At 41.1% G+C, this 27728-nt stretch overlaps 1 protein-coding gene and 1 pseudogene across 3 annotated transcripts in view; one reads left to right on the top strand and one right to left on the bottom strand.

Annotated features, from left to right (window-relative positions):
• ELMO1 (engulfment and cell motility 1) overlaps positions 1-27728 on the top strand; it is a 521109-nt gene that overhangs the window by 53879 nt on the left and 439502 nt on the right. The gene's annotated exons all lie outside the window — the stretch shown is intronic.
• On the bottom strand, positions 12446-12693 carry LOC100473380 (annotated as a pseudogene).

The following is a 27728-nucleotide window of genomic DNA, read 5'->3' as shown; positions in this document are numbered from 1 at the left end:
TTTCATCTTTCACTATGGAAACGTATAATTCCAAAGCTTAGCTTTTTAACACTGTGGGGTGTTTTCAGTTTTTCTTGAGGATCTCATAAAGTTCTCAAAACGAAATTAATTATAATTCACTTTACTTAAAAATAAATACATGAGGGGCGTGCTATGAAATTAAGTCAACAATATGCTGCTTCAAGTCCAAAATCAGTGGAAAGGATTAGGGAGACATAAGTGGTAGGTGGTAGCGAGAGAGGCAAGGATGAACAAGTCTGAAAACATCTCTCTCTCTCTCTTCCTGTAAAACTGCTCCCAGCTATGCCCACAGAAATCACTGCAGCAGGTAAAGTTAGGAACTCAAATATAATTAAAGCCCAAGGGCTGTAACTCAGCACGCTCTGGTATCCATCTGTAGCCGCAAACTCTGTCCTTGAAATACTCTACTAACCGGGTTGAGTGTAAATTCCCTGGGATTCCAGATTAGAGGTTGGGAAATTGGTTTTGTGTCTGGAAGTGCTGAATCAGCAACACCTACTGTTGTTATATTCTGGATCCTGATTACAGGTACCCCCCCCCCAGCCCCATCCATTTAATCCAGAAGCCCTCTGGGCACTCCTGATACTTTTCTCTCCTCCACTTCTCACACTCCTGCAAAATCCTGTGGATATTGCATCCCCTGCTTCTGAAGAATCTGCCGCCTGTTGCCTCTGCACCGTTCCTGCATCTGGTCTGAAGATGACTTCAAGGGTCTCCTAACGTATGTCCTTCCCTCTGTTCCCTGCTTCTTCTCCTCTGTAAATGGGTTCCTCTCCTTGTTGTAAAAATACCCATATGATCTTGCCAGTTGTCTTCAAACCCTTTAGTGGCTCCCCAGGGCTTACAGACTCTTGCTGAGCATCCAGAGCCTTTCTGACCCAGCGCCCCCGTCCACCTCGTTCTCCAGTCTCCCCTCTCCTAGTGTTCACCTTTGTGCCAATCTGATCTGGAATCTGTTTACATCTGCTTCCAGGCAGAACATGCAGACTCTGTTGAGCCAGCCATTCCTGTGCTGGACTGCTTCCCTCTCAGCCTGGACTAGGTCAAGCATCTCCTTCTCCACACTGCACTGTAGCTGTTTATTTACAGCATTTCTATAGGAGACCATGCTGTCCTCTGGGGGCAGGGCAGCATCCTATATGCATTGGTGTCCCTGTGCTTAACAAGGAGAGGCTCCCCAGAAATGTTTGTTGCTTGAATGAATGAATGAGTGAAATGGGGCCTTTCTTGAATGAAAAAACGTAATGCAAATAACCTCCGTTTAGCTCTGGAGAATTTGTGTGAGAAGGATCTAAGGTATTCTGTTTTTGTCCACAAAAGCATGTCATCTCTTCTTTCTTTTCTTCTACTTTATCTCATGTCTTTATATAAATGTATCTGTATAAATCAGTTGTCATTACTATCACTACGGTTCCCTCAAAGGAGGAGACAGGTACACTGAAGTAGAGAGGGTACAGACTGAGATATGCCCAAGCCCTCCCTAGGTCAGCCTGACTTTGGAGTGGGCAGGCAGTCTTCATTGACATGCGTGGATTTGACCACCAAAAAAACAAAAACAAAAAAAACCCCAAATCCAAAAAACCCCAAAACAAAGCCAAGCTGGAGGAAAAAAAAAAAAAAAGTCACCAGCAATGGGACAAATCAGAATCAGGCACCACCTGGTGACATACAAGGAAAAGGATGCAGCTTCACTTTTCCGTGATTTTCCTGCCAAAAACTCATAACCTGACTCTAATCACAGGAAGCATCAGACAAAGCCAAACTGAAGGACGTTACACAAAATAAACAGCCTGTAATATTAAAAACTGTCAAGGTCAAAAAAATCAAGGAAAGACCTAGGGAGGTGTTTTAGGGCGAAGGAAACCAAAGAGACATGACAACTGAAAGCACCTTGTGATTCTGAATCAGATCCTTTTGCTGTGAAGTACATTTTGGGGACATTTGGTGAAATTTGAATGGGGTCCAAGGAGCAAATGTAGTATGTATTACATGTTAATTTCCTGATGTTGATGGTTATGTTGTGGTTATGGAGAAGAATGTTATTGCTGTAGGAAATGCACACTGAAGTATCAGCGAGTGGTGGAACTTGGGATTGGCGAGTTACTTTCAAGTGGTTAAGAAAGAAAGAAGGATCTTTGTACTATAGTTGCAATTTTTTTTTTTTGTAAATTTGAGGTCACGTCAAAATAAATTTTTTAAAGATTTATTTATTTGAGAGAGAGAGCAAGCATGTGCACAGGTGTGGAGGGGGAGGGGCAGAGGGAGAGAATCTCCAGCAGACTCCCAGCTGAATGAGGAGCCTGAGGCAGGGCTCGATCCCACCACCCTGATATCATGACCTGAGCCAAAATCAAGAGTTGGACACTCAACCGAGTGAGCCACCCAGGTGCCCCCCAATAAAACATTTTTTTAAAGAAAAAAAGTCAATAAACAAACTTGGTCTTGTCCCCAAAGACAGGTTGTCCTTATGAGATGTGACCCTTGGTGTATTTATGGTGATGGAATTGTGCTGAAGAGGGGCTTGGTTTTCCTTGAGCTGAATTGGAAGTGAAGAGGTGGTAAAGTTGAGGGGCATGGCTGAGAGCCAGTCCACCTCGTGTGTCATCGTCTCCCCCACAACCAGCCCTCAGGAGGTCTCCTTACCTGAAAATAGGCTCAAAAGACAGACTGTTAGCTCCAGGAGAGCAGAATTACCTCCCAGGGGTAGGTGCAATTGGCAGGTTTCTAGTGACTGGGGAGCAAGATGCCAATTTGATGATGACTTACTGTGAGAAATGTAACCAAGGCCACTGGCACTCTTTGACGAGCAGATTTCCTTTATATAGCAGACTTCAGGGGAAGCTTGGTGGTAATCAGGAGAGTGTGTGATAAACGAGGAATCACAATGAGAAGAGCTGGCCAGTGGGATCAGGGTCCAGAGGCATCCTGTGGGGGGAGCCTGGTTCCTCCATTCTGCACGGGAGTGTCACGGTTGGCAATGGGACATGGAGGCGTGAATCTGTGGCGGGGCTTGTACTCCCTTGGGTAGAGCTGGGGAGGCTTCCCAGACTCCAACTTTTGTCTGCTTTCATGGTTGGCCACCTCTCTGCTTCTGACTGATGTGTTCATGCTTTAGATATGGTAATAGCCTCAGCCGGGATGTAGACTCTTAAATGCCTTTGCCTGTCTATGATTCTGTGTTGGCTCCTGGGTTGATTTTATATGTTCACTCTCAGAGGCATAGACTATTCTATTCGAGTTCCTTTGATGTCCCCCCCTTGCTACTACTGGCCACGTGGGAACTTGGACTAGGAGAGGCTGCACTCTAGAATAGCAACTTCCCTTTTGCTGTTTGTTTTTTTTAAAGTCTGGAGCCATGTAAAAGGAAGGAAAGACTTAAAAAAAAAAAAAAAGGCTTACCTTCTTGGAATATCTTGTTATCTTTAGAGTTCTTTAACTTCCCTAGGTTGCAGACTTTCTATCAGAGATTTGGCCAAAATAGATACTTCTCCCTTTTGAGAACAATGTGCTGCTCCACTGTGAACCAAAGGTATTCAGCTTTTTGGGGCACAGTCCATGTGGGGCTGGCTGTTCTGTGTGTGTGGTGATGAAAGCTCGCTTTCTATAGCTGAGTAGTGCTCTGTCAGGCGTGAGACTCCCCGGCCTCTTATCCCCACTTCTCTGGAGTGTTTGCAGTTCCTTCTCGAACATGTGGTCACATCTCTGCCAGGGCATTTTTTTTTTTTAAAGATTTTATTTATTTATTCGACATAGAGACAGCCAGCGAGAGAGGGAACACAGCAGGGGGAGTGGGAGAGAAAGAAGCAGGCTCTTAGCAGAGGAGCCTGACGTGGGTCTCGATCCCAGAATGCCGGGATCACGCCCTGAGCCGAAGGCAGACACTTAACCGCTGTGCCACCCAGGCGCCCCTCTGCCAGGGCATTTTAAGACCCCTGGGTACTTAGCCCTGGAACTTAAGGTTCCAAAAGGCCCCATATGTAAAAGCCATTTGTCTCTGAGTGGGTGTTGCATGAGGGTGCCCAAACCTTGAGGCTCTTGAGTGCCAGAGCCTGTTTTTGAAGAGTTGCCTTAAATCTGAAATGCAAGTCAGCCTGCAGAAGGAAGCAGTGGTTCTGTATGGCTCATTAGTTAGAGACCAGCCAAAAAGGACCTGGGTCCTTCTGGGAGTGATGAAGGGCTGGACGCTTTCAGGCATGAGCCCCATATTCTTCTTCAAAGGATGGATGGAAGGTGATTGTGATTTTTACAGAGGAAGAGCATATACATATATGGATTGGCTCGCACTCGTCTAATGTAAGGGTCCTCAATTTAGTGTAATTTTATATTTTGTTTTCTCCTTTGCCCATGCCATGATTAAGGCCCTTCACACAAATGCTTTTAGAAATGATAACCAGAACATGCCTGATTTGGCGTTTCCACACCATGGGAAATTGAACCCCAGGTTCAGTTGGGGATGGGGAAGCAGCGTCTACCTGGTCACCAGGTCGGCTGCTGAGCTCTGGTGTGGCCATCTGTGATCTGTGGTGGATGTCTGCAACCACATCATCTTTTCATGTGAAAATGCTACCTCATGGAGAGCGCTTAGCACCTGGTGGACAAACATAAGAGACTGGAGGGTGGGGTGGTGAGTGTCTGCAAGGCTCAAGGAGAAGACTTGGTTTCCATTTGCAAACAAAGCAAAACCGAAAGCCCCACATGAATTCTGGCACTAGCCTTTGCCATCTGTTTGATTTTTTTTTTTTTTTTAACCGGGTCAGGGGCTGTAATGAGTATCAAACTCTGTGGGCCAGAGAAAGGATTAGAAATAGAATCACCTGAAACATGCTATTCAAAACAGGTAGGGCCTGTGGTCTGCTGAGGGACCTATAACTTTCACTTTCATTCCATCCCTGGGCCTCCTTGCATCTGGGAGTCAGAGAATAATAATAAAATAAAGGCAGGCAGTAACAAGAAATGTGATCCTTGGGGTACCCTCCTAAGCTGTGCCTCTGTCAGTCAGATTTCCTATTTGCTGGAAAGACTTCTGCCCTTTCCAGCTCTGCCAGGCATTCCCCTCAGCGAGGGGGCATGGGCTGGGTGTGAAACTGATCCCTCCTCTTGCAAGTGGTGAGGCTGACAGCTGTACAAGGAAACGCTCTTTGGAATGGACTTCGGGTCTCTGCTCCGTCAAGAGGCAGACTTTTACTCCCAATGACAGCTGCAAAGTACAGATTTATGGTGGGGCACTAGCTCTGAATCCCAATTACCACTTGAGTTTCCAAAGAGTCTGCGTTTCCCTGCCTATGGTGCATTTTTACAACTTACCACTGTGATGCCCAATATACAGTCGTCCCCAGTTACTAATATTTCTAACCAAATGATTTACAGAACGAGAGCAGAGGTGATATATACTTAAGGCTCATTGTTCCTTGTGAGGTGAAAGTGCTGGGGAGTTTGCTCTGCATTTCAAGAGGTATGAGAGTCAGGTGGGATGGGGAAGGCTAGGAGATTTTGGAAGCTCGGTGACACCTGCGGGGCTGTGGAAGACATGTTTTTCTGTTTACAAGAATTAATTTTGTTTGAGAGAGCGGCTGAGAGTTAAAGGATTTGGGGGGACAGTTGTATTTCATGCTTTATGCACACCCATAGGTGTACGTGGTAGCGTTCGGTTCTGCAACTCTTGACGGTCTATTTCCTCTGCTTGAAGGACGGCTATGTTTCCTGTTGGAAGAGAAGGATATTGAGGGTCCGGAGACCAGCGTGTCCCCGGAGCCCATGCTGTCGTCCTTGCCTGTTAATGCTCCACAGGGCAGGAGGATGAAAAGTGTATCTTCCAGCTTGACAATCTGTGGCTCTTGGAGACTTGCATAGCTGAGATGTTTTAGCAAGGGATTGAAATGTACAGGTTTCAAGTAAGGGCTTCTTTGAGTCTGTTAGAGGAAATCCACGTGTCTGTCCACATGCACGTCACAATGGAGGAAAAAATCTCAACATTTTAAAATAGATCTTTAAAAACATTACCAAGACTACTTAGTGCTTTAAAAAAAAAAAATCCTCCTTCTGAACTTTGAAAGTCTTTTTCTCCACACATAAAGGAAAGGTCTTATGTGGCTGTTTTGCTTAATGTGGGCTGGTTTTATTTTGGACTCTTTGAAACCCAGCGTGAAGGCTAAAATTCTGTGTGGAGAAGTAAAAAATGAAAGGAATGGCGAGGTTTTGGTTGTGCTAAATTAAAGTGACAAGGTACAGATAATAGGGCACGGCTGTGCCCACAAATTAGCCCTCTCTAATTTGCTGCTGTGGAAAGTACTGCTTTGGTGTGCATTGTAATTTCTTTCTTGAATTAAAAGTTTAGAAAGTCTAGTTTGCTCAAAAGCAAAAACCTGAAAAACGTTAAGCCTTTCAGTTTTGAAATGGCCCATGGTTCCCTATGTTCAAGGAATTGTTTGGGCAAAATCTTGCTTCAAAAATATGTAAATTACATGGTTTTATTTTTGGAAGCCACACTGTGTGTTGCATTATTTTGTCTGTGTCTTAAAGTTAGCCTTTTCCAGAGTTTTTGTCTCAATCCAGGATGTGTTTTGTGTTGAGCAGGTGGCAGCTGTATTTTGTGTGATATCCTCGGTAAATGAGGTACCATATCATGTTCGGAGTGTGTTTCTGATGGGGAGGAGGTAAAGACCCAAGTTACTTTCTTCAACTTTCATGTAGTTCTAGGCAGCAGCTCAACATCGATGGGGAGCCAGGATGACATTTGGTTTCTCTGACTACAACATGTCCTACCCCAAATTACAATATTCCTGTACCCCAAGGTCAACTTCCCAGAGGGTTGAAATGTCACTCTGTGGGATGAATTACCATATTGTAAAAAATTGGCCACATAGACTGTGGAATAAGACTCAGGCTAGTTTATTACAATACTGTGAAAAGGGGTGCCTGGGTGACTTAGTCAGTTAAGCGTCTGCCTTCAGCTCATGTCATGATCCCAGACTCCTGGGATCAAGTCCCACATCAGGCTCCCTGCTCAGTGGGGAGTCTGCTTCTCTCTCTGTCCCTGCCCCCTGTTTGTGACCTCTCTCTCTCTCTCTCACACACACACACTCTCTCTCAAATAAATAAAATCTTAAAAAAAATACTGTAAAAAAAAAAGCAGTTCATGATAATTTACCTTTTGTTTCTAGTTAGTTTCTGTGGGTGTTTTCTCAAAGAGAGACCCACTGCTTCCAGATCAGATGGTCCATTCCTGGGCACTGGGCACTTTCATCCTCATGTGAGGCTTTAATTCATCACACTTAGATGGTTATGGTGTTTCCTAAATTGTGTTCCATAGGTGGCTAATAGATGCAAGGTGGAGAGTGTTTTATGGTCAAATAGATTCGGATAAACAAAGCTGACATTGCTTTACTGAAAGACTTTTCTGGGCCTTGAACATGTATACATGCATGTTGTAAATTGTCGGGACAGTGAGTGAAGTGGACATCTGGCAGAGGAATATGTTCCTAAGTGCATCCTTGGGGAACACTGCCTCAACACTTGGTTCTACCTGACTGTTATGGGTTAAATTATGTCTCTCCCAGAAAAGATATGCTGGAGTGTTCCTCTAGCCCCCAGTACCTCACAATGTGACATTATTTTGCAATAAGGTGTGATTAGTTAAGATGAGGTTAGACTGAGTTGGGTTAGCCCTAAGCCATTATGACTGGGACCCTTAATAAAGGAACTACTAGAAGCTAGTAGACAAGCCTGGGATAGGTCTTTCCTGAGCATCTTCAGAGGGAGCATGTCTCTGCCCACACCTTAATCTCAGACTTCTAGCCCCAAACCTGTGAGACAACATATTTTTGTTGGTTAAGTCACTCAGTTTGTGGTGCTTTGTTATGGCCACCCTAGCAAACATTGCCACTCTAGACTTGAGCTCGGTACCTCAGGCTTCTTTTCAGGATGGGTTAGAACCACATCCCTAGTTCTAGAAGCTTCCTAGCCAAGCTACTCTCTGATCTCTCCTGAATTGGGGTTCCTTCTTTGTATATGCTGTTTGTGGTACTTCCATTAGGGCCTAGCCTTTCTTCCCACTCACCTGGAACAGTGACCTCTAGTTGTACAAAGGAATTATCTAGAAAGCTTAAAAAAATCCTAATGCCTAGGCCCCACCTAATTAATTAGAGTCTCTGGGAGTAGGGCTCAGGTATTTCCTTTGAAAGTTCTCTAGGTGATTCTAATGTGCACGCAGGGTTAGGAATTATTGAAGGAATCAAGGGCTAAGCTGTGAGTGTATGTTGGGGGGTGGAGGGGCCAGGTGATAGAGGCACCAGCTACAATTCAGCAGGGGATGGTGGGTCCTTCGTTGAAGCCAAAGAGCTGGGTTTGAACCCTGGATCTTCCACTTACCTATAGTGACTGTATCAGAGTCCTTTAGTGGCTCTATATTGTGGCTTTCTCATTTATGCAGTAGGAATTATAATGCTACCCAGTAAGGCTGCTGGGATTTGTCTTAGCTCAGGGTGCTATAAAAGAATATGATAGATTGGTGGCTTTAAAACAACACTAATTTATTTCTCACAGTCTGGAGCCTGGGAAGTCTAAGATCAAGGCATCTGTACATTTGGTGTCTGGTGAGAGCCCATTTCCTGGTACATCTTCTTCTTCTTTTTTTTTTTTTAATTTTATTTTATTATATTGTGTTAATCACCATACAGTACATCCCCAGATTCCGATGTAAAAGTTTGATGCTTCATTAGTTGCGTATAACACCCAGTGCACCATGCAATACGTGCCCTCCCTACTACCCATCACCAGGCTATCCCCTTCCCCCACCCCCTCCCCTCTGAAGTCCTCAGTTTGCCTCTCACAGTCCATAGTCTCTCATGTTTCATTCCCCCCTCTGATTACCCCCCTTTTCTTTATCCCTTTCTTCCCCTACCGATCCTCCTAGTTCTTATGTTCCATAGATGAGAGAAATCATATGATAATTGTCTTTCTCTGCTTGACTTATTTCACTTAGCATTATCTCCTCCAGTGCCGTCCATGTTGCAGCAAATGTTGAGAATTCGTTCTTTCTGATAGCTGAGTAATATTCCATTGTATATATGGACCACAGCTTCTTAATCCAGTCATCTGTTGAAGGGCATCTCGGCTCCTTCCATGATTTGGCTATTGTGGACAATGCAGCTATGAACATTGGGGTGCATATGGCCCTTCTCTTTACTACGTCTGTATCTTTGGGGTAAACACCCAGTAGTGCAATGGCTGGGTCATAGGGTAGTTCAATTTTTAACTTTTTAAGGGACCTCCACACTGTTTTCCAGAGTGGCTGTACCAACTTGCATTCCCACCAACAATGTAGGAGGGATCCCCTTTCTCCACATCCTCTCCAACAATTGTTGTTTCTTGCCTTGTCTATCTTTGCCATTCTAACTGGCGTAAGGTGGTATCTCAGTGTGGTTTTGATTTGAATTTCCCTGATGGCTAATGATTTTGAACATTTTTTCATGTGTCTGTTAGCCATTTGTATGTCTTCATTGGAAAAGTGTCTGTTCATATCTTCTGCCCATTTTATGATTTGTTTATTTGTTTCTCGTGTATTGAGTTTGAGAAGTTCTTTGTAGATCTTGGATATCCTGGTACATCTTCTTGCTGTGTCCTCATATGGTGGAGGTGCCAGCGGAGCTCCTGGGGATCTCTTTTATAAGGACATTAATCCCATTTATGAGGGCTCCACCCTCATGACCTAATCACCTTCCAAAGACCCCCACCTCTAAATACCATCGCACTGGGAATTAGGTTTCAACATAGGGATTCTGGGAATGTGGACATTTAGTCTGTAACACGAGGGTTCAATGAGATGCACTGAGTCCAGGGTCTGGGTGATAAACATTAAAGACTGTTGGTAAACTAATCAGGAGACCCTGTGATCCTCTTTTCATTGAGTCTCCCATGGCAAGAACAGTCTGTCCCCGCAACCTTATGTCCTTTATCTAAACCTATCCCTTGGTTACTCTTTCTTATTCCCCCCTCCCTCCCCAACCACCTGCACATTCAGTTGGCTTCCAAAACAAAGGAAACCTGCATGCTCAGTGCTCACACCCTCTCGTCAAAAGTAAAAACCATTGGTTAAGAGAGCATGTTTATTCCTTAAGGAAGTGGGCTCCAGGCTGAGGATGAGGTCACTGTGGCCCATACCACCATGGGCTGCAGGCATTGCTTTTATAGGTGGTCATTCATAGCCAAGAGTGGGCAGCTAAAGCATGGCATCCGAAACACTGCCCAGGAGTCCTCCAATTGAAGAGGAGCCTCGATCTTCAGTTAATAGGTAGCTTAGCCTCTTGTAAGTGACTTCTGGCTTCTGGCTCTGAATCAGAATTTCGCCTAGGAATGCCTGCTGAATCCAGATCTCCAGGGGTTGGACCTGGCATGTAGAGTTTCAAAGCTCTACAGGCCATTCTGATGCAAGGATGAAGTTGCCACCCTCCATATTCTCTCTCTCTGTGTGTGTGTGTGTGTATGCATTTTGTCACGTGAAAATCTAAGCACTCCTTCAGTGCTTCATTCAACACAAGTTTATTAGTTGTCAGTGTGTGCCAGGCTCTCTTCTAGATGGGATATGGTGGTGCACCAAACACTCATGCTCATTTGAAGCTTCTTTTCTAATGAAGAATCCAAAACATAAACAAGTAAACAAATGCCTGAAATAATGTTAGACTTTGAGGAGCACCAATAAGAAAATAATGTATGGGAGACAGGTGGGGAAGGACAGGACACTGTTTTGTTTAGGGATCAAGGCAGTCTTCCCCAAGGAGGCAACATTAGAACCTGAGTAAAGCGAGGGACAAGCCACAGGGGAATATGATCAGGTGGTGGTGGTGGAGGGGATGTTCTAGGCGGAGGAGCAGCCCTGTGCTTGGTGTGCTGGAGAGCAGCAGGGCCAGTGTAGCTGGACTGGAGAGGGGCAGGGAAAGAAGTGCAGAGAGTGGTGGAGGCCAGACCATAGAGGGTGACAGACTATAAATAGGGCTTGGAATGTTTTCTAAGTGTGATGAGCTGCAAGGTTTTAGGCATGAGAGTGACTTGATCTGATCTATGTCTTAAATGGATTATTCTGGAGAATTGACTACTGTGGGCCAAGGATCCCAGAGTCCCAATGAAGTCAGCTAAGAGGTAGATTTTCAGTCACTGTCCAAGGAAGTTTATGCATTTGCTGCTGGAAAAATATTAAACCAATTCTTAGGCAGTGTTGGCTATGGTTAGAACTTCAAAACAAAGTATAGAGTGTATACTTTTTACACTTTGTCAAATAATTCTGTATATTTTTCAATATGATATCTGCAATGCTATTTCAACAACACCATAAGTTCAAACAAATTTGCGTTCATTTGCATTCCTGTCTTTTTTCGTGTGTGCAATCCTTGCTAGTTTTATTACGGATTACAGTAAAAGAGGTAATTTGTCGGGGTCAAATTTCTGAGGCAGGCTTTTGACTAGATCTAGAATTTAGTGTTTTTCTGACAAATGGAGAATTTCATTTTCCTGCAATCTAATTATTTTCATCACTGTCGTTTATAAATATTGTATCTTTTCTAATGACTGGTGCTTTTTATTTGCATCTGTATCACTTCATTAATCTTTTTGAATAAAAGTAATTAAATGTATTTTTTTTTAATTTATTTATTTGACAGAGACAGCCAGTGAGAGAGGGAACACAAGCAGGGGGAGTGGGAGAGGAAGAAGCAGGCTCACAGCAGAGGAGCCTGATGTGGGGCTCGATCCCATAACCCTGAGCCGAAGACAGACGCTTAACCGCTGTGCCACCCAGGCTCCCCTAAATGTATTTTATCAACTAAATGGTTGTGTCTCTCCAAAATTCATGTGTTGAAATCTAATCCCCAGTGTGATGGCATTTGGAGGTGTGGGGCCTTTGGGAGGTGGTTACGTGGGAGAGCTCTACCCTCATGAATGGGGTATGTGCTCTTATAAGAGGCCAGAGAGCTAGTTCACTTTTTCTTTCTGCCATGTGCTGTTGAAAAGGAGAAGTAGGCAGTCTGCAACTAGGAAGAGGGTCTTACCAGAATCCAGCCATGCTGGCGGCATGATCTTGGACTCCCAGTTTCTAGACTGTGAGAAAAAAAAATTCTGTTGCTTATATAAGCCACCCAGTCTATGGTTCTTTGTTATAACAGCCCAAATGTACTGAGACAGTGTGCATATTGGCATATGATTCATTTGCATTTGTTTTCAGTTTGTATGACCAAAATGGTATTGACATTCCATGAATTGTCTAAGCAACATATTCTATACAAACTGTAAGTGAAATATAGAAGAACCCAAAAAACCCCCACCCCATCTATATGTTTGAAAATTTACCAAAAATTAGCATAATTTTATTTATTTACTTATTTGGAGGGTTATTATTTATTTATGACAACTATCCCACATCCGTGATCCTCTCCAGTCAGAAGTTCTCTGAAACCATGTCATTGGCCTTGGCCAGTTGGAGGATGGAGTCTTCTGACTCACCCATCCTGCAAATGGCCCCACAGGTAGCGTAGGTTTTAAATTGGCTGTTGAACCTGTCTGTTCCCTGTCAGCCTCAGTCATATTCACCTGGATGGACATGAGGTCCTTGGCGCCAATGATGCTGCTGGCAGAGTATTTCTGTGATATATGGATGTCCATGAATTCGCCAGCATCCTTCTGCATGTTGAGGCCATACCTGCTCCCACTGCTGCGAGCGCAGCAAGGAAGAGCTGCATCCCCATGGCAGCCAGAACGAACATTATTTTAAATATTGCCTAAAATAACCTTTGATTAGACACTTTTCCTGTAACACCTTATCAGATAAACAGGGAAGGTACTAGAAACATTATACTTGGTAATAAAAAGAATAAATAGATAAAAAAGATGAGCCCTCAAGTAAAAACTCTGAAAATATAACAAAAAAATAGAGGCCATTGAAACTATGTAAGTAGACTCATTTGTGAAGTGTTTCAAAATTTTTGTGTCAGATGCCTGTAACATAAATGACACGTAAAAATTCATGAACTCACTGGGCAGATACAATCGTAACCAAGTATTTAAAGTGGACACCCTCATCAATGGGACAAACCAACTGCATGTGCCTCCTGATATGAAGTATGACACCATTCCTGTCATATTTCTGCCAAAAATTCATTACCAGAATCTCATTGTGAGGAGACAATACATGGACCAAAGTAGAGGGATATTCTACAAAATAACTTTTGTAGATTTTACCTTACTTTTCAAAAATGTCAAGGTCACAAAAGAAGAAGACTGAAGAACTATCCTAGATTGAAAGGGACGAAAGAAATTCTTAGAACTCAATGCTGTCAGTGATTGTTGATTAGCTTTGACCAGGGAAACAAGCTCTGTTCTTTTATGATAAAGGACATCATTGGGACAGTTAATGAAATTTGAATAAGGCCTGTAGATTTTACAATAGTATTGTTATCAATTTTAATTTCCTGATTTTGATAATTGTGCTGCAATTATATAAGCGAATGTTCTTGATCTCCAGAAATACACATTGAAGCATTTAAGGATACAGGAGCATCACGTTTGCAATTTTCTCATAGATAGTACTGGAGGAGGAAAAGCTCTTTTTCCTCTATTCCTCCAGGTTCTCCAGCTGGGGCCCTGTACATTAGACTGACAAAAGATGGAATAATGAGAGAAAAACAAACAAGCCTATTAGCATGTCCAGCATGCATATACATGGGAGAAACTCAGTAATGGGTAACTCAAAGGGCTGGTTGGAACTTGGGCTTATATAGCATCTTAATAAAAGAAATAATGTGTTTTAGAGAAGTGATAAAGACAAAGGTAAAGGGTTTTAGGCTTAAAGGTAGCAAATATAAGAAGGTGAATATGTGGGGCAACTATTGGAAGATAATTTAGTAAGGCTTATTTGTGCAGGTGTATCTCAGTGCCATCTCATCTTAGGTGATAAGGATGTCCTCGTCCTGGTTTGGGAAGCAGGGGACACCTTAATGGGGGAATTTATGTTCTGTTTCAGGCAGGATGGCAGAAGGCAGAAAGCTCATTCTGTGTCTGCTCTTTTAAAAATTGCTTTCAGCTCACAATAATCCTTATGTTAGAGTAGCACGTTTTGGGGGTGGCATATTCCGAATTCCCTCACTGTCCAAAAATAATACAAGAAAAGGAGACAAAGCTACTGTGATAAGATGTTAGTATTGGGGGAATCTGGGCAAAGACTATATTTCATATTCCTATTGGAATTTTTTGGTAAATCTTAATTTATTTCAAATTATGAACTCTAAGTTGAGTTTAGGAGTTTATTTTCTGCCAATTTCAACCCCCCACCCCAACTAGTGTTTTCTAAATGGTAGGAAGAAGACTTCTTTTTTTTTTAATGTAAGTCAGTTATTTCTGAGATTGCCTTTAATATTTTATCAACTAGCTAAAAACATTTTAGACATCATCTTGTATCAGTAGAGCAGTGTGAGTCTTGACATGCCAAGAGAGCCAGTTAGAATAAAGTGGACCAGTGGGAAGTATTTTTCTTATGCTTGATTCTTTTTTTTTTTTTTAAAGATTTTTTTAAAATTTATTCATCAGAGATAGAGACAGCCAGCGAGAGAGGGACCTCAAGCAGGGGGAGTGGGAGAGGAAGAAGCAGGTTCATAGCAGAGGAGCCTGATGTGGGGCTCGATCCCATAATGCCGGGGTCACGCCCTGAGCTGAAGGCAGAGGCTTAACCGTGTGCCACCCAGGCGCCCCTTATGCTTGATTCTTAAATAGACTTAAATAGTCCCAAATTCTTGAATGGAAAACTAATATGTAATTTAAAATATTTTACTCATACTGATTGTAAACCTGCAGATTGGTCTCCTTGTTTTGAATGTGTTTTAAAAGAGGACATAAAAATTGACTAAGAAGTGAGAAATCCACTGTAGAGGGAACTTCCTGAATAGTGAGAGTGATCAAGTACTGGAAACTTGTCAAAGATTTTGTCCACCCTGTAGGCTAGAAATAGGCAAGAATACTTGATTTCTCGTTCTACGCAAAAATTACCTGGACATTGGTCTGTAGATGGTTCAAGCTTTGACTTCTAAAAACTTTTGTAATCACATAAATTCATATTTTGGTTAATCTTAGAGCCTATGTGGTGTTGAGAAATCACCCACTATTATTATAAGTAACTTGGGATTCCCTTGTGAATTGTCACTTAAGAAGTAGTAGCTAGTTCCTGCTGTTTAAATTTTTAGTGGTACAGAGTTGTAGATTACTGAGTACTTTTATGCAGACTTTTGTCCACTTCGTGAAGAAGAGTTTGGCATCTTTCGCTCTGTACTGTCTACTGGAACTTTGATAAAATGGCAGTCCAGGGGTTTTAATCATTATGGCCAGTTTGCCTAGAGTAATGGTACTGTTTTTGAAAGAGCAGCTCTTTCCTTGTTAGTACTGATCTAATGAATAGACAAAGGCTGTGAAGTTGGGTGTTATCTGGGGTCTGTCCTCACTACAGCAGCTCTATAGCCTTAAGTAAGCTCTCATCAAACCTTACTCTTTGAGGATTTTGTATTTGTGAATTCACCTACTCGTGAGTATTTATTTATAATTCTACATCAGTGCTTACAGTGCTTTTGCAGTCATTCACAGACATGCAGCAAACTGAAAATTTTATGCTGCTCAGTGAGCACACTGACTGCTGAGGTTGAACAAGACAACACTCTGCCTTCTTGTTTCCACTCTCCTGCTGTAAACAAGTGTCCTTTCATGGTCTGTTCATTGCCATGTTTTTCACATTTTTACGCTTTTTGTTTGTGATTTCACTCTTTAAAATTAGCTCTAAGTGTAGTGACAGAGTGCTGTCTAGTGCTCCTAAGTGCAGAAGGTTGTGCTCTGCTTAAGAGAAAATGTGTGTGTTAGATAAGCTTGTCAGGGAGACGTTACAGTGCTCCTGTCATGGGTTCAATGCTAGTGGATCAACAATATATATTAAATAAGATGTCTTTATTTTTATTTTTATTTTTTAAAAAGATTTTATTTATTTATGTGACAGAGAGACAGCCAGCGAGAGAGGAAACACAGCAGGGGAGTGGGAGAGGAAGAAGCAGGCTCCCAGCGGAGGAGGCCGATGTGGGACTCGATCCCGGAATGCCGGGATCACACCCTGAGCCGAAGGCAGACGCCCAACGACTGCGCTACCCAGGCGCCCCTAAATAAGATGTCTTTAAACAGAAACACACATAAAATCGTTTATTGATTGGCTGACAAAAGTGTGGCCAGTGGTTCACAGGAACCTAACTCTGTATTTCCCCTAGGAGCAATAGTTTAGCATTTGCTAATTTAGTGTTCCTGTTGACTTTATAGAGCATAACTACTGCAGATAGAGAGAACGGACTCTTTATTTGATCTCTCTGAATTTTAGCTTCCTTATAGGTAGGGTGACCACGTATCTTACTCATCATACAGCCCAGAATGGAAATAGTTTTCTGGATCATTGGGTCTAAACAAGGACTGTCAAGCAAACTGGGTCATATAGTTATCTTATCTTAGGTAATATGGAGCTTAAAATAGCTAATTTCAGTAGCATTCAGTAAATATTTATGGACTATCTCCTACTTTCCAGGTAAAGCATGAGGTAGGATAGAGCCTGACCCTTTCTAGGAAGAACTAGTCGCTGAAAAGTAATGAACAAGGAGAGAATGAGGCAAGATAAGGTCCTGTAAAGGAGTCTAAGAGTAATGGAAATCCACTGAGAGATTTTAAGAAGGAAAGTGATAAGACGTTACAAAAGTTCTCTATAGTTTAGGAATTGCAAGTGGAGGGGGAGGAGCAAGTGAATGCAAGGGACCTGTCAGGAGGCCACTGCAACAGTCCCAGCAGAAGTGATGGTGAAAGTGGAGGTGGAAGAAGACTGGGAGAGTCTGTTTGACCTTTTTAGGTGGTCGGATCTGTTGGTCTTGATGATATATGAATGTATGGAATGAGATAAAAAGCTATCGGGAATGATTCTCAGATTATGTGAATAGAGGTCCATTTTCTGAAAAGAGAAATGCTGAAGGAGAAACATCATGGTGAGCAGAATCAAGAATTTAGCAAGTTAGATATAAGTGTATTTACATGAAAGACCATCTATAAATTTTAGTCTCCCTCCCCTTTTTATTCCTGGCAATAGCAATTTTTAAAATGATGTTTGTTTTTTTCCTTCCCTTTATCTCTGTGAATTTGTGCATATTGGCATCCAAATCTGGTTAGTATTCTTTAATTTTCCATATTAATTTTCTGAGCAAACTTTTGCAAACATTAATTGGAGGTCCATTAATGCCCCATCTCTTCGGTTCTGCCACTCTCCGCAAAGGAGTTCTCCTGGTCCAGGTTTTCGATCTGCTTCAGGCTGCCCAGGAGAGACAGAACTAGGGGCCACATCTGGGATCTGGTCCAGGTGCCCACACAGGCCAGCCCAGGCACTCCGACATTGGCCTTCTAAGGGTGTGGCTCCTCCGTGACATACCGAGCTGAACTGCTGCTCCAGGCTCCCTAGGCCAGCATGACGGTGGGAGCTTTTGTGGGATTTTCTCTAGACCCTGTTTTTGAACTTGGGTTCTACTTCTGACTTCTCCTGTCTTTGGGATCTATTGGGAGGAAGACTTTCCTCTACCCTTAGCTTCAAAAGTTCTGGGTCCTACCATTTAACTGACCATAGACAAATTACGAGGCAAAAGGGAAGGTTTATTTACATGTGCATGCAGGAGTACCCAGTATTGGGTAATTTGCTGAATACTCAAAGGTAAAGGTTATGTACCAACTTAACAAAAAAGAGGTGTTGAGAACTTCAGTGAGAAAGTATGGAAAGTTCTGTTGGGCTTTTTGATGCTAAAGAACAGCTAAATTCATACTTCCTGGTGCTAAGGGTCAGTCTTCTCCCTCAAGTGGGGTGGGGGGGAGTCGGTGCCAGTGGAGGATGTATTTTCTGGAGTCTCTGCGTAAGTTTAGATAATTTTCTTTCTGTGGCTGCTGATTGTTCTGATGTTTTCAGTTTAAAGTAGTATTAATACCACTTTGGTGGACCGTTAATTAATCCCTTTAGACTCTAGGTTTCCTTTTCTGTCAGGACAAACCCAACTCATCAGAGTCTAATTAAAGTGGATGCTGTAAGTGAGGGAGTCTAGATTCCTTTTTTTCCTGTAGGTAGAGGATAGTTCCTCTATCCTTATGCAAATGTATCCACCTTCTCTTCCTTGATCTACTCTGCCCATCAAGGAGTATTGGAAGGGGTAACCCTGCTCAGGTCACAAAAGGTCACTCCTCCTCCCTTTCAGTGGTACTAGGTCACCCCTCATTTGCATAACTGTGAGGCTGCTGTGTTGACTCATCTCTGAAAGAAGATCTGCTTCTAGTGATTTATCTTTGTCCACCAAAAGACAGACACTTGGTCTGGCAGTTTCCCTTTTTTGAAACTTGTAAGACCTGCCACATCCTGTGGATACAGAGATTTTAAACTAATGTGTAAGTAAGAGATGCTGTGAATTAAAAGTTCACAGATTTCTTGCAACATTTTGATCTTGGATAAATGAAAAATGCTTAAGAAACAGTGAACATGAGGTCAGGGCTTTGATCAAAGGTATAATCCTAAACCTTTGCTAACTGGTTCAGCCCTTCCCTTTCGAGCTGCATGAATCAGTGCTTTTTGGCTAGGAAACATTTGGTATCTGTTTACTGGTTCCTAAACACAGAAAGGCTCTCTATTTCAATTACCAAGTTTTCAGCAGAGAAAGGAGTAACCTGTTAAGATGTGATTGTGTGTGCTTTTGAGTACTGCTTTGTTTCCAAGGAGGGGAAATATTAGAGGAATCAGGGAGATAGGAACAAAGAACCAAAAATTACTTTGTAGAAGTTCTAGATTTTTAAAAAAATGATTAATGTTCCCTTTATCTGGCAAGTGGTAAGGATGCCTCAGACACAGTATATTCAGCTTTTTGCAAGACTTCCAAAAACATATTAATAAGTTCTTGGACAACGTGGAGAAATGGGAGCTGGCTGCTGATGTAGTCAGACACAAATGGTTGCATAACATCACATCTCCTGCCGTCACCTCCTCTTTCCTTCCTGGACTTCTTGGGTGTCCAAGGCTCTGGCCTTTAGCCAGGACTCACTGGTATACTGGTCATGGCCAGCGTCCCTTATAATTGGTCATCGTGGACCCTGTGCTGGTGTTAGATATTTTAAATGTGATCTCAAGATATAATAAACTAGAGCTCTTGGGAAAAGCTGGCCAAAGCTGTACTAGGGCCAAACTGGCTCCTTGGGAACTTCACCCATGGTGCTCACACCCCATATGTAATTAAAATGAAAATCATAAAATAAGTGTCAGGAAATCCAACACAGTGCACATTTTCTCATGATGATGACCTTGTATTTTTTAGAACTATTAAGTAACAAATAATGTTTTATTTTCTCATCGATTGGATGCTCTTGCTTTGTTAGTGCCTTAAACATGAGGCTTGGTTGAACTCTGAGTGGGTCTTCTAAAGCAGCAAGGGAAGGAGAGAACTGGGAATCATGGATTGATTCTATTTACACTTTGAGCTTCTATCAGTAGTTGCGTTGGCTTAAAGTGAGTAAAAATTGTTTGCATAGCCATTAAGCGTTTATGATAACGTGTCGAGTTGTTTAAAAGAAAAGCACTGCTTAAATTAAAATAGCACCATGAACAAATAAGCCTTAGACTTCTTGTAATAGAAAGATGAAGCATAATACTCAACAGAGGGATTTACCACAACTGTCTAAATTTATTAAACTACCACTTTTGCATATTGGTTTAGTTAGATTGTTTGCTTTTGGCTTTGGGGTAAGTAAGTGTGCGCTTCCCAGAGCAGACCTCCCAGAGTGCCATCTTCAGTTTTTTTTTTTTAAAGATTTTATTTATTTATTCGACAGAGATAGAGACAGCCAGCAAGAGAGGGAACACAAGCAGGGGGAGTGGGAGAGGAAGAAGCAGGCTCATAGCAGAAGAGCCTGATGTGGGGCTCGATCCCATAACGCCAGGATCACGCCCTGAGCTGAAGGCAGATGCTTAACCGCTGTGCCACCCAGGCGCCCCGCCATCTTCAGTTTTATAGCTGATCTCTTGCTGTGAGGTGAGGCGCTGACTTGCAAAGCTGGCAGTGTGGAGGGTTTTAGGTGAGGGTCTTTCAGGTGGTCTTTCCCTTGGGTGTCACGGCACATGGTGACTGTTTCTCAGCACTGAGGGTGAGATCAGAAGAGTAGAGGGGAATGTTCCTTTTACAAGCCTCAGCCACCGGGGCTGGCTGTGGCTACATTTGCCATCATTAAGAGCCTGCCTGATTGGGGAGATGATGTCTCACGATTATCACTCTCTTCTGCTCAATGCCAGGTTGAAAAAGGGAGATAATTATGAAAAAAGAGTGCTGAGGAGAGGTGCCAACTGCCAGATCCCTTGACAAGTGCGGGATTTATCTAGAAACACAGCTGAAAATACCCATTAAATATGTAAACTAGACTGAAGGGATTGGCAGAAAGGAGAGTGGCCATTATTTACTGAATTACTGCATTTTTATTAGTTTGGAATATACTTACATATGTTTCAGTTAGCCCTGGGGAGGAGAGAAAAGTTTATTGTTTGACTCAATGTTATAAAAAGTGTTATTAAGTGGCTATAATTTCAAAAATGAGGTGTGTAGGTTAGGGGTGGATAAAAAGGGATATCTATGGAAAATTCTATTTTGGATCTTCCTGGCTTTGTGATTTTAGGACATAAAAACAATGACGGCATACTGAACATTTATTATGTGCCCATGTGTCATGGAAGTGCCTGGCATCATGTAATCATCACAGCAAACATATGAGAGCAGTACTACCCACGTGTAACAGAGATACTGAGGATTACGGGATTTGCCCAGAGTCACCCTGCTGCTTAGTGATAGAGTCAGTTAGAGATCATCATCTCAGAGATTATGGTCTTAATCACACGATGCTGTGTTTGTTGCCTCAGTCACTTTTCTTGTAGCTTCCTTATTTTTAAAATGCGGGGACAGAACTAAATTATTTATAATAAATAAGTGAGTTTTAGAACTAGAAGGTCATTGCTTTTTTTTTTTTTTAAACAAAACAAACGGAGCAGACCCAGGGTTCATCCTTTACTCACTGCAAAAGGTCAAGATAATGACTAAGTGGTAATTACTAGCAAGTATTGTAGCAAATGAAGTCATTTCAGGATTTTCGTTTTGACAATTATTTTTTATTAGTTTTAGTGATGGGGACATGGAAAGAAGGTACTTCTGAGCCTCCATCTCCGTTGCTTTCTCATTTCTCTCTGTATGAACCTCCGCCCCACCAACCCCATCGTCCTCGGGAGTTGCTAAATAATCACGACAAGCCATCAACTCATCCAGGGAGTGATGAGTAAATGCAAAGGGGTGGGTGAGAGAAGGGAATTTCAGGCAAAGAATAAGAAACATGCCAGTGATGAAGAGAACCAGGAAGAGACTGCATTTATTCTGTGCTTTTCAAGTGTGAAGGTTATTTAACTCTACCTCAGGAGAAAACATGCTCTTTCCTTCTTTGGGAAAGAAAAGATTTATTGTCTAGCAGAGCATAGATTGTTCTGCATCATGCAGTTCGTGGAGACGTAGCTACTTCAAGTATATACAAGAAAGTTTAAAGGTACTTCCATCTTGTAGTAGGATAGGAATGTCTCATTATTTTCTTATGCTGAAATCTGGTGTTTCACATAATTGGATTTTCTAGGTAAATAAATACCAACACATAACATTTTTATTTTAATAAATTATGATAGAATTTTATATTTTTCTTAAGTATACCATATAGGCAAATGAGGATATATGACAGATATGTAGTGTTTAATGAAGAATAATAAAATATTAATACATACCCACCACCCAGCTTGAGAAATAGAACATTACCAGTACCTTTGAAGCCCTGATCCCTTTCCCCTCCCTCACCTTTATAACCTTTGTCCTGAATATTTCATTCATGATTTTTTTTTAATTTTTGGGTTTATATAAACATAGACAATGCATTTTAGAACTTTATAAAAATGGAATTACTCTTTTTGAACTTTACTGTGATTTGCTCAATGCTAAAAATGGAATTATTCTTTTTTGAACTTTGCTGTGATTTGCTCAATGCTAACATTGTCTTTCTGATATCCACCCATATTAATACATGTAGCTGTAGTTCCTTTTCACTCTATGGAGTATTCCATTTTATGAATATGGCACAGTTTATTTTTCTCAGGATAGACATTTATTTGGGTTGTTTCCAGTTTCTTGCTGTGAGGATGATGCTATGAATATTTTTGTATATCTCTCCTAGAGTAGATGAATAAGAGTTTCTCTAGGATGTATACTCAGGAGAGGAACAGCTGTGATGTAGGGGGTTTACACACCTACCTCTTTACTAGGCAATGTTATCATGTTCCCAAAGTAGTTGTGCCAAATTAAATTCTCCCCAGGAGCACATGAAATTCTTGTTGCTCCACATACTTTCAACACTTGGTATTGTCAGATTGTATAAATTTTCTAGTCTCAAGGATGTAAAATGGTATAGCATTGGGGTTTCTTTGCATTTTCCTAATTACTAATGAGGCTGACCATCTTTTCATAGGTTTATTGACCTTCATGTTTTCTATTTCATGAAATGCCAACATGACTTTTGGTTGCTTATCCTTTTCATATTGATTCATTGGAGCTCTTTTTATATGCTGTGTAATAAGTCTTTGTTCCTTATAAATGTTACAGATACCTTTTCAATAAGTGATGTTAAAAAAACAAAACTTAACCAACTAAATTTTTAGATCTCGCTGGCCTTATTAAACCATTCATGAATCAGGTAGCATCCCATCTAACAAGTAGAGAGATACTCCAAAGAGCTGTACAAAATGCAGAGTTTTCATAGGAAGGAGGGTGGAGCAAGAAAGTTATTAGCAAAAGAAAAGAAAAGAATTGTTTCAGGTAAGCGGGCTTGTCCTACAGATTACCTAATCTTGTAGCAGATCCATGAGAGAGATTCCCTCATTGGTGCCCCCTGGAAAATTCCTGACTAACCATTTAGGATTACATTTTGGGGGAGGTTGAATCTGCAGTTAGGTTGGGTATTAAGTCCTGGTCTGGAGGGTTGATCGAGCGTAACTGACTCCATCGTAGGCCTGTGGTTTTTTTAACAGTGGCTTATGTTTGTTATTACATTTTTTCTTACGGTACCTTTTGATGAGTGGTTCTTAATTATTTTGCAGATGAATTCATCAGTTTCTTTATGTTTTGGGCTATTTGTATCTTTCTTAAGAAATCCTTCTTACCTAATGATAAAATTAAGATATTCTTGTATATATATATTTTTTCTAAGATTTTCCTTTCTGTTCATTTATACTTAATCTCTGGAATTGTTTCATTTGATGTAGATTGTGATCTAGGGCTTGAGTTTAATAATTCCCTACATTGTTCCGGTGCTATTTATTAAATGGTCCGTCTAACTGAACACTAGTCTGCAGTGTCCACTTTGGCAGTTATTAAGCTGTCATCGGTGGGTTGGTCCTTCTCCTACCTCTATATATGTTACATATCCTTGTCGATGTCTTCACTGTATTGTTTCCTTTTACTCAGACTTTTATGTCTCTCCATCTATTTTGGGGTATTTAAAATTTTTCAATGAATTTTATTTTATGTAGAAAGGTCTTGTAAAATTTTGTTTGATATCTATTCCTATCTTTATTATTATTATTATTATAAAGTGTATGTTTAAAAGATTGCTCTAATTCTTTATTGCTGGTGTATAGAAATGAAAATAACTTCTATGTATTGATCTTACATTAAAAAACTTTGACGAACTCTCTTATTAATACTAATAAAGTTTCTGCTAGATAATTATATCCTCCAAATAATGACAAATTTGCTTTCCCTCCTGAATCCTTTTTTTTTAAATGAAGATTTATTGATTTATTTATTTGACAGAGAGAGAGAGAGAGAGGGAGTGCACAAGCAGGGGGGAGAGGAAGAGGGAGAAGCAGGCTCCCTGCTAAACAGGGAGCCCGGTGCAGGGCTCGATCCCAACCTGAGCTGAAGGCAGATGCTTAACTGCCCCATCCCTCCCTAATCCTTATAATGTTTGTTTTTCTTGTCTTACTGTGTAGGCTGGGATTTCCAACACAATATTTAATGGAGAGGTTGTGCTATTTGACTTATTTTCAATTTTAGAAGGAATGCTCAGTGATTCATAAATGAGAATGATAATTGCTGTAGATTTTTTTTAGACATTCTTTAGGAAGGAAGTTTACCTCTATTCCTAATTTGTTTAGTTTTCTAAAAGGCTTTAAGGAATTGTGATTGGCTTGTGTGTTAGTGATTCTGATGTCCTATTTAGCTATGGCAGAAGGGAGTTAGATTTACTATCAGTGATTGATGATGATGCCTGCAGTGGAGGTTAGCGTAGATGAGGAGATAGTGGGAAATAGTGTATGGTTGCTGTAGTTTATTTCTGCTTGTTTTATATGCCGTAAAATAATTTCTTGTAAAGTACTGCATTTCAGCTATTATTTCTAGGTTTGTTTTTGTTTTGTTTTGTTTTGTTTTGTTGTTCAGAGTATTCTGATTCCATGACTGTGACTGGAACCTGGGTCCAGTGCTCATCATTTTTTTCTATTACAGTCTGGTGATACTTATTTTACATCATGCTTAAGTAACCAATTCTTTCTTCTGTAGTCTTCCCCAGGCTCTCTAGGTCACACACTTACTGAGTTGAACCTGTTACCTGCTATTTTTCACTGTACTTCTGAGGAATTTCCTTAAAGTGTCTAAGAAATAAATGGCTTACCCCCAATCTAATCAGTTTATTGATTTATTAGTTACTCATTCACCAGATATTTATTGAGAGCCTACTGTGTGACTAGAGGTAGAATGGTGAAGAGGACAGCATCCCTGCCTCACAGTTTACACTCTAGAGTGAAATTATGATAATAAACAAATAGGTGAGTTTATAATATGGTGCAAGGTAGTGATAAGTGGGGGAAGTAAAAGAGGGTGAGGGACAGAGAGGGGAAGAGGATGATTGGGAATGTATGTGTGCTGGCATGTGTGGCAATTTTACTGGCATTGGGTTATGTAGAGAAGGCTTCTGTGAGGATATGCCATTTGGGTGAGTCTTGAATAAGGTGAGAAAGCAGCTATGGGAAGTTGTGGGAACAGTGGGTGGAAAGCATAGTATTTCTGAGGAACTTCAAGAAGTCCCATGTGGCCAGAAGAGCATGAGCCAGGAAGAGTAGTGTAGGAGATGGGGACAGAAAGAGGAAGAGACCAGAAAATGTTGGGCTTGTAAAAATTCCTTATCAGAGAGATTTTGCTTTCATAGTCTTACTGATGTAATGGAGCTTTTTAGGTATAAAGTATTTTAGTAGCATCTGCTGTCTTTTTGTTCTTTTATCCTTTCAATGATTTCTTTAGCCTGTTGTCTGGTTGCTGAGAATAAGAATGTAAAGGCCTTGTGAGCAGCAACCTGGGTTTCCTTCACTCTTATGTCAGGATCTACAAGCTCCATGATTGCTGGAAGGCAGGCCCTTATAAATATTTGTGAAATGAACAAAGAATCTCTTTTTCCCCTTGGAGGAGTTTGGAGAATGCTGTTACTTAGTTGGGGCTGGTCCTTTGCATCAGGTTGGGAGATGTTGCTATTCTACAGACTCTAGAGGAATGAACCTTGGAAAGGGCATGTATTAGCAATGTGTCTTTCCAGCTTTGAGTTGCTCTATGGATAAAACTCTTCAGTGTGAGGTGGAGAACTCTCAGTCTGACTTCCTCTCTTCAAAGAGAAACATAAAATTTAGATAAGTGCAATTGATTCATACACAATCCCATAACTTTGTCTTATTTCAGCTACTGTTTTGAATATTAGGGGTTAAGATATTGGAATGAGTCTGATTGATTTTGAGCTGGGTCTTAACTTCTGTGCCTCAGTAACCTATTCAAACGATCAGATTATGTGACAGTATTTGCTGACCTACCTCAGAGATCCTATGTGTGATGAAATGAGAAAGATGTTGGAAATTTGGTTTGTCTATTTTAATATATGATAAATAGTTAATGCTAAAGTCTGATAGACAATCGTTATTACTAATAACACTTGTTGTTGTATGCAGCACGATTTAACTTTGAAGAAAAAAATACACTGGATTTTCCATTCCTAAAGGATGTGACTATAGTTTCTTCCTTTGTCTTATAGAAGAATGGCACAGGTATGAAAATTCAGGGGCAAAAGTAAGGCAACTCTTCCTAAATTTTCCTTCTCATCTAGTCCCTTTGATTATGATAGGGTTTTCTGCTTAGAATTCAGAAGCAATTTCTGGGTCATTTTAATAACCTTGGAAACCTCATTGGTGGAAAGGACCTTGTTAGTGGTGAAGAGAGGTGAAATCTTAGTCTGGCGATTCATTTATTAGATGTTTTCTTATCAATATAATTGTTGTAATCTTTAGTTGGTCATACAATGAATATTAACTGTTTTACACTTTTGTACTTATGAAGCTTAAAGTCATTGCACATATTTGGTGCGATGACAACATGGGAAGGAAAGTGGTGTTCATGGTGATACTTTCTATGTCTCGATATTCCTAGAAAAGGTAAGTGATGAGTTGGAATAATTATAAGCAACTGAGACAAGAGTCTACTATTGAGGAAAAGAATTTTCAGACTGTCTGCATCGATTAACTAGTTGGTGAGCTCTTCAGCTCTCCACTTTACCTCGGAAGCCACATTTTCTCCTGTGTCTTCACACTGGGTTTGAACTTTTGTAATCACTGAGATCAAAGTTTTGGTCATAAGAAATAATGACTGAGATAAGTTGTTTGTATTTGAGAATTGGCTCTTTGGTGGTTCTGCAATAGATGACAGTTTTCTCTTCCGCTTCTTCTAATGAGGAGAGCTTCTTCTGGGACCAGTATTGAACAGATCTCCTGCTGCCCTTTATGTCCTGCTGCTGCTTTGGTGTTGGCCAGCGCTAACTAGCAGGAGCTTGGATACCATCTCTTTCCTGTTGAGCTCTGAAGCTCCTGGCTTCACTCTTCCTCGCCACACTTCAACATGATCCCCTGCAGCAAACTTGCGAATTGATTCACCGAAACAACTTCTTTCATTTCCAGGTGCTCATTTGAAGGACTCTTCACTCTGTGAAGTTTCACAGCCTTTGATTACCGTAAGACTTTAGGACCACATCAGAGAATTTAAAACACAAAGTGAAAATGTAGCCTGATATTAGAAGTTATTTCAGTAAAAGTGGATGTGTTTTCCAATCCATGGGAGGAGACAGGAAAACTACTATTGCTTTCCCATTCCATGTAGGCTCAGATAGAAACCTGTGCGGGCAAAGAGCTTTTTATGCGGCAAAAGCTAAAAACGTACCCACATTTCTCACCTTTCAAGTTATGACAGTCATTCACAACTGTCAACTATGAAGATGTTTTGGATACCATCCAGAGATCATCTTTAACAAGACATATAAGAGTTTATAGAAACTTTTTGAGCTTTCTCAAGAAGCTTTCTGACCGATCTTCAGTAGGATTCACTTTCTGAATTTATTTTTTTTTTATCAATGGTGATAGAAAAGGGAAATACCCTGAGCTGTCTTGCACCTGAAAGATAAGATGTGTCTACAAAAGCACTCTACTTTGCTCCCCTTTCTTAAATAAAACTTACAGAATTTTAAAATGGTGAAATGACAGGAAG

Source organism: Ailuropoda melanoleuca, chromosome 1 (genome assembly GCF_002007445.2).
Source record: "Ailuropoda melanoleuca isolate Jingjing chromosome 1, ASM200744v2, whole genome shotgun sequence".
NCBI lineage: Eukaryota > Metazoa > Chordata > Mammalia > Carnivora > Ursidae > Ailuropoda > Ailuropoda melanoleuca.
The sequence above is the reverse complement of the archived record's forward strand: the minus strand, read 5'-3'. Positions and strand labels throughout refer to the sequence as shown.